The following is a 6,965-nucleotide window of genomic DNA, read 5'->3' on the forward strand; positions in this document are numbered from 1 at the left end:
GGAGCCGGGGATCGAACCAACCCCCTCTTTCTCTACGCCACAGATGGTGCATTTACAAACCGCACAAATTCTACTCAGTATGCTTTTAAAATCTACATGCTGAGCACATGCTGGTTGGACCTTTCTAAGTGCTTCAGTAGGACGTAATAGTCAAAAACATGTGCTGCACCTAGTGGAGAAGGGTTACTGAAGGGTTAATTATGGGAAACTGAGTCATTAAGGGCAGTTATTATCAGAATTGTCACTTCTCAGTGTTCAGTGTACTGGAAGTCCCGTTTGTCAGTGTAAGCTTACACCCTTGTCACCCGAGTGCAGTGTAATCAAATCAGAACTGTGCGCTCTAATGCTTATGCAACCCACATACGCACAATGAGTGGCATAATCATTTGTACTGTAATTGGTGGAGATTAGCCCTGTAATCATGAGTCTATGACTTTCGAACCCACACCCACCCACACCTTCACCAAACGTGGCGTCAGAGGTACATAAAAGGTCATGAGATCATTAGAATCCCGCCAGAGGCTAAATGTAATCAAAATATTGCATAGTACTTTGTGACTGAAAATGGACAGGATTAAATCTGCTCTTCTAAGTATATGGTGATTTCTAGTCAGGAGGCTGTTAAGATTTGTTGATAGACAAAGGAACAAGTGGACTGATTAATCGGTCAGCCATCATCACCATCCTCATTTTTCTGATGGTAGTGAGCCAAACCAAAACAAAGTCAGTGTTTTTATTTAAAACAGGATCCCTTTGAGAGAACCAGAAAGCGGTTGCACTATAGTTGCCACCTAAATCCATGTTAGTTTGTATAAATTTTTATCAAATTTGCAGTTCTTTATGGATGAAATGTAGTCGTAGTTCTGTGTTCTTCCCTGAAATTGCTACAGTGAGACAGCCGCCCTAACCTGAGATGTTTACATTTGTTTAAAGTCTTCAAACTCTGTGACAGAGACCAAGAAAAGCCTGAGAAACAAAGCACTTCATTTACAGACAGCGAACAACTAAAATGCTCCAGATATGGGAAGAATTTCCTTTCAACATCAACCGTGATAAAAGGCTGCAATCATGGTCTGATTAGTCAGTACAGTTGTGGACAGCAGCAGACAATGTACTGTAACAGACTGGAGATGACTCCTCAAAGAAATATTAGGAAACACACACACATCAATAACACACAGTTTCGCCCACTCATGTCTTAAGCTCAGCTCTTAAACTCATTACACATGTAATGTACAGCTGTTACCAGCAACCCACACACTGTACATGACTTGTTTTTATTGAACCATCAAATGGTAAAACATCCCTGCACTAATTCCCTGTTTACACAATGAGTAATGCTGTGGTATTTTTCTTCTGACTCGATCATTGAGTAATTTCAGCTGAAAATGTAATTAAGTGACAGAGAAGGGACTTTACCCAAAATACAAACTCAGAACAACAGTCTCTGTGTCTTCTACCTGTTTAGAAACCTTAGGTCAAACTGTAGAAACTATTGTATGTGTGGAAATCTTTTCTGACGTAATCAAACGATAAAGGGAGTAAGTAAAGTTCAGTGGTTTTGTGTCTCTGAGCAGCCCCATCTGCTGCAGATTACATTCACAAGCAACTATTTTGCATTAGCAATCTAGATTTTTGAGGGAACCCAGTGCTGGATCAAACTTTTAAATGACCTAATTTGGAAAAAACTAAATGAAAGAGTGATTATATTCCAGGTGAAATTAAAGTGTCCTGTGTCCTATAAAGGTCTACATCAGTTATTACAATTAGTCCCTCTGAAAAGAATTTAGTGAAAGTCTGTTGCCAAATTATTGTGGATTATTAAATTTTGACCCTTGAGTACCCTTTCAGAAATTCATTGTGTTTTCTAGGAACAACTTGGCTCTAGCCTTAATTCCAGTCAGCTGTAAACAATATTGCAGCAGCCTGCTGAGCTGTAGTATTACAAGATGTGCTGAGACAGCTGTGAGTGCTTGAAATCAGTTTCAGTCAAAGTAAGTGCTAGGGTCATTTTGCAGGTTTTAATTTTCCCGCCGAACTTCTCAAAGCATGCTGCATTATTTTAGTTTTTCAATTCAGAATGCTCAGTGTCAGATCAACTTGCAGACTTGTGAAACTTGCTTGAGATGCGTGCACAGTGATATGATGGCCACTGTTTCAGATTTACATACTTTAGGGAAGTCAGTAGAGAACTGCCAGGGAAGGGAAATCACATTCAAAATCTAAAATAAAAGTATAACTGGGCTAAAATTTGCAAAAACACCAGTTGTGTATGATCATTTAGCATTCCTGCTGTGTGACAGAAGAAATGCACAGTCACTCATGAAGTGTTTCCTTTCACACAGTTGGCCCTGACCCAGGATCTGCCTGATGGCTGGTTGCTGCTCTACTGTTTCATTTCTTTGCTGCTGCATGCTTTCGAACATGCTTGTCATTTCTGTAGCAGATGTCCCCTGCATGGACTACAACATGCAAAACACCGGTGCGGTTCCAGTTCAGCACTGAACTTTCCCACTCAAAGACCGCACTGTTCTACAAGTTGAGCCTCCCGTGTTTCCTGGAAGGATGTCCAGTTAGCGTGTTAACATGAAGCCTTTCCGTGCAGTCGCTGTGCGTTATTTACACCAGTGTTTCCCCCATAGAAATATTTGCATGCTTCAAATGAAAACAACTTCTTGTTGTTACCATTAGTCCAGGAATTTCTGTTGTCTACAGACAAGTTCTTACCAACTTCAAAATCAAAGATATCTGTAGCTATGTTTCAAATTTAATGTTCACTCATTTTACTAGATAGCATATAGCAGCAGCCATTCATTTAGTTTGAGTATTGTGCCCATATTTCATATTACATACTAATAGTACAGATGTGTATTATATACAGTACAGTACTTATGGTCATAGGATACATTTTTCAGTTAAAGGACCAGTGTGTGGGATTGCAACTAACTGAATACCACACGGCTTCCAAGTATGAAGGAGAGTAGCCGTGAAACTTGCAAAAAAACATGAAAGGCCCTATCTACAGCCAGTGTTTGTTTATCCCTTCTGGGCTCCTGTAGAAACATGGCAGCTACACATAGCGGACTCTGTAAGGCGACCCACTCCCTCTGTAGATAAAAATGGCTCATTCTAACGTAGAAAAAACACTACTATTCCTATTGTCAGGTGATTATACACTAATGAAAACAAACCTATGAATATATTATCCCATTTCTGCCAATAGATCCTCCTAAATGTTACACACTGGACCTTTAAGATGATAGAATGGCCTTTTGGCTTTTTTGCGCTGTGCTTCACTTTGATTATTGTGATTTTAATGTGAAAGGTCTGGACCACCAACAGCAGTGCAACTATCTCAAACAGGTTTTAAGCTGATTTTCATCATGTAAAATGAATGCAAATCAGTGACTGTGTGTAAGATAATGAATTCAAAATCAAAATCTGGTCTTTATGGCCTCTTGTTACTGTGTGAGCCTTAATATTGCTCCAGTGAAGGGATATCTGTTCTTACACCCTGTGACCCTTAACGCACCCCCTCTTCTCCCATGGTTCACTCACTGATTAGAGCTCTCTGCAGGACCTTGCGGCCATGTTCAGACTGTGTTTGGCTGACCCACACTTTCTTGTTGGTTGCACCTGCGTATTATAATTTCCCTTCGGGGATAAATAAAGTATTTCTATCTATCTATCTTATGATGAAAAACCTCCCACCACTATCATTCTGATCACTACGTTTATAAGTCATTTTTCCATCTAATCAGCTGACTAGTAGTCACCTAGTTTACACTAGTGGAAATTACATTTCTACCTGTCGAAATGTTGATTTAAGATAACTAAAACTATTTTTACATGTTACCACATATATTTTCACATGTTGAAATTACAACTAGTCAAAACTGACTTACAGATATCTCTAATTATAGATACCAGTTATCACTTTTTCCCTTGTGAGAATAATATTTACACATACTTACATTTCTACACGTTGAAAAAGAACAATTAAACATGAAAAACAATGAAGATAGTAAGAATTGAATTGGTTAGTTGTTAATATCTACAGCTGTTACTACCGCTGCTGATTAGATGTTAAAAGTGCTTGCCATAGTACGTGTGCAGTCGTTTGGTGACCTCATGTAATTCCCAGCATACAGCGTCTGTAAAGAAGTCTAATCAACCAGAAGACAACGGAGAACTGGGTGTGTTTGAGTTTCCTACTCGGGGCCTTGTAATTAATGCTTAGCAGTGGATGTCAGCCTTCCTCACAACCTCACAAACTAAACTGTCTTGATGCCAGTAGAGAATCTGGACGAGTTTACTGCACTGTTTTTAACTCTGACACTCACAAAACTACACAATACTATATGTACATTTCTGTGTTAGGTCAAAGATTATTAATTTTGTACAAAGAGAAAGAGGTTTTAAAATATTTTAAAATCTGAGTCAATGTTGTACAAGTCATGAAACTGTGTGCTGTTATTGTGCGTTTTGTCCTGATGTTCTTTTTGTTGCTGTTTGGATGAGAAAGATCTGATTTGATTTTCAGACACTTTTCTACACAATATGCCTTCCTTCACTTTTACAAAGACAAATTGAGCCGAAGTACTGGAGCCATGGGCAGGGGAGCTTGCAGAGGAGGGGCCTGGAGCACCCCAAGTGCCACCCCAATATCCTTACCTCCTCCTCTTCAGCTGTGTTTCAGAGGCTGTAGCGGGCCCCATTTTAAAGCTAGAGTGAATATACTAGTGTCATCTAAAAACATGCAGTGTTTTGCATGTGGTATAAATGAGTTGAGAGTATTTGAATAGAAAACTGGATGACTGGACCCCTGCAGTCTGGAAACACCCCTGGCCACTAGTTAGATTTCCATTGCAATTTTCCCTACAGGATGTTCAATACACTGTATGTAAAAAATATACACATAAGTCTGAAAAGGTTTCACAATGTTTAATCTGAGCCATGAAGTTTGTTATGTTTGCTTTGTATTTATACTCGCATTGTGGTTCAAATGTGGTAAAAGTGTGTGGACATGTGGAAAAGTTTTTGTCAAATTGTTTGCATATCACAAGTTTTAGTTCACCACAGTGTTAGAACTCCATGGAAAATCTGTCAGGGGAACTCTGGATGAATCTGACTACAGTCACCTCACAGCTCAGCTGAAAACTGACCAGTTTCATATCTTAGAGGTTGTATTTCCTTAAACTGTTTTTTCAAACACATTTTTAAACAAAATTTCACGTTACTCACACCCTTGTAAGTTTTCAGTCAGATTTAAGTCTCACAAATCTGTCAAAACACAATAAATTGTTAATTATATATAATATATAAATATATACTGTATGCTGGTTTAAAGCTGCAGTAGGTAACCTTTTATGAATAATACTTTTGATCATATTTGCTGAAACTTTCACTATATCCTGAGCAGTAGTAATGAGAGCAGATAATCTGTGAAATAATCAGGTTCCTGTGGCTCTTCCTAGTGCTCCTAATGGTATTTACAAGAATCTGAAAAAATAAAAAGATCAGTTTCAGCAAACATGACAAAAAGTTATTTTTTACTGCAGCTTTAAAGGTGGAAATACATGCAGCCCCCTCATACATTAGCCGAGTACAGAGTTGAGAGCACACACTATTTTTTGTAAAATAAGATGTGCATATTTTACATTGTTCCAATTAAATTCTATTGGATTAATGTTGACTGTCTGTCTGTCCTCTCTCGTCTCTCAATCCACCTGGATTACTTGTGTAATGCTGCCTTGCTTAACGGCACATAGGAGAGATACACTGGATCAAGCGTGCCATTGCTGAATCCGTACCTGCCCTGCACATTGCTTCACACAATAAGCATAATTATTGCAATTTATTTATATAGCTATTAATCAATTAAGGTTGCAAAAAGAATTTGATCGTTGGTCCAATTTAACAAAGGAGAATTCACTTACATCTTAATGCAGGATTATGTAATTTTTGCACAACAATAGATTTAGCCACAAGTGACTGTTTGCTATGTGGCTGTAGTAAAAATGATACTCTGCATTTAAAGAGAGTTTATTTCTAAATCCATTCCAAAACCACAAGAGCAAAAGTGTAAGGAATAATTTATTAATGAATATGTGAGGTACAGTCTGAATTTAACTCTGATGCTTCTATATGACCTACTGTACATATATTCTATATAGTTACGTATAATGTCTGTCACTGGGTTAGATTCGGTCAGAATTAATGAAACGAGGCACTAGAAACACTACCATTTTTGTCCAGAGGGGCCGCCAGAATCAACACAAAATCAAAGTTCCTCGTAGCTGCTTTAAGTAAAAGACCAGAATACTTCTTCCAATGTTTCTGGCTAGCTACAGCTGATTAAATCATCGTTCCAGTAAAATTGCTGGTCATTGGCTAGAAATGAGAACAGGGGCGTTCACAGAGGGGGGTCACTGGCCACCCCTGAAATCTGATTGGCCACCCCAAGTGTCACCCCATTATCCTTACCTGCCACTCCAGCTAGAGGGAAGATACTGGTATCATATGAAACCTAAAAGACCTAACACATCCATTGATACCAGCCATGTCATGCTAGCATGTTGGGATGAGGGCTAAATAACGCTCTAAATTTAGGCAACATTTTGGCAACGAAAAGACTGGCATGGCCATTTTTTAAAGGGATCCCTTGACCTCTGGATATCTGAATGAAAATGGGTTCTATGGGTACCCACAAGTCTTTGCAGACACGCCCACTTTATGCTAATCCCATGCAGTTTTTATAGTATAAATGTGTTATTTTCTGCAGACTGGGGTCTATTATATTCCTGCATAAGTCAGTGCCCCAGTTGTGCCACCCCAGTCAAAAAAGTCTGGACACGGCCCTGAATGAGAATTATGAATGAGAGGTATTAGAACAAGTTGGTATAACATGATAAGTTTGATGAGTTTGTATGCCATAATAGCATATAGATCTCTTGCTATAACTT

The sequence above is a fragment of the Morone saxatilis genome, unplaced genomic scaffold, assembly GCF_004916995.1.
Source record: "Morone saxatilis isolate NCDOM2014 unplaced genomic scaffold, NCSU_SB_2.0 Contig17, whole genome shotgun sequence".
Lineage (NCBI taxonomy): Eukaryota > Metazoa > Chordata > Actinopteri > Moronidae > Morone > Morone saxatilis.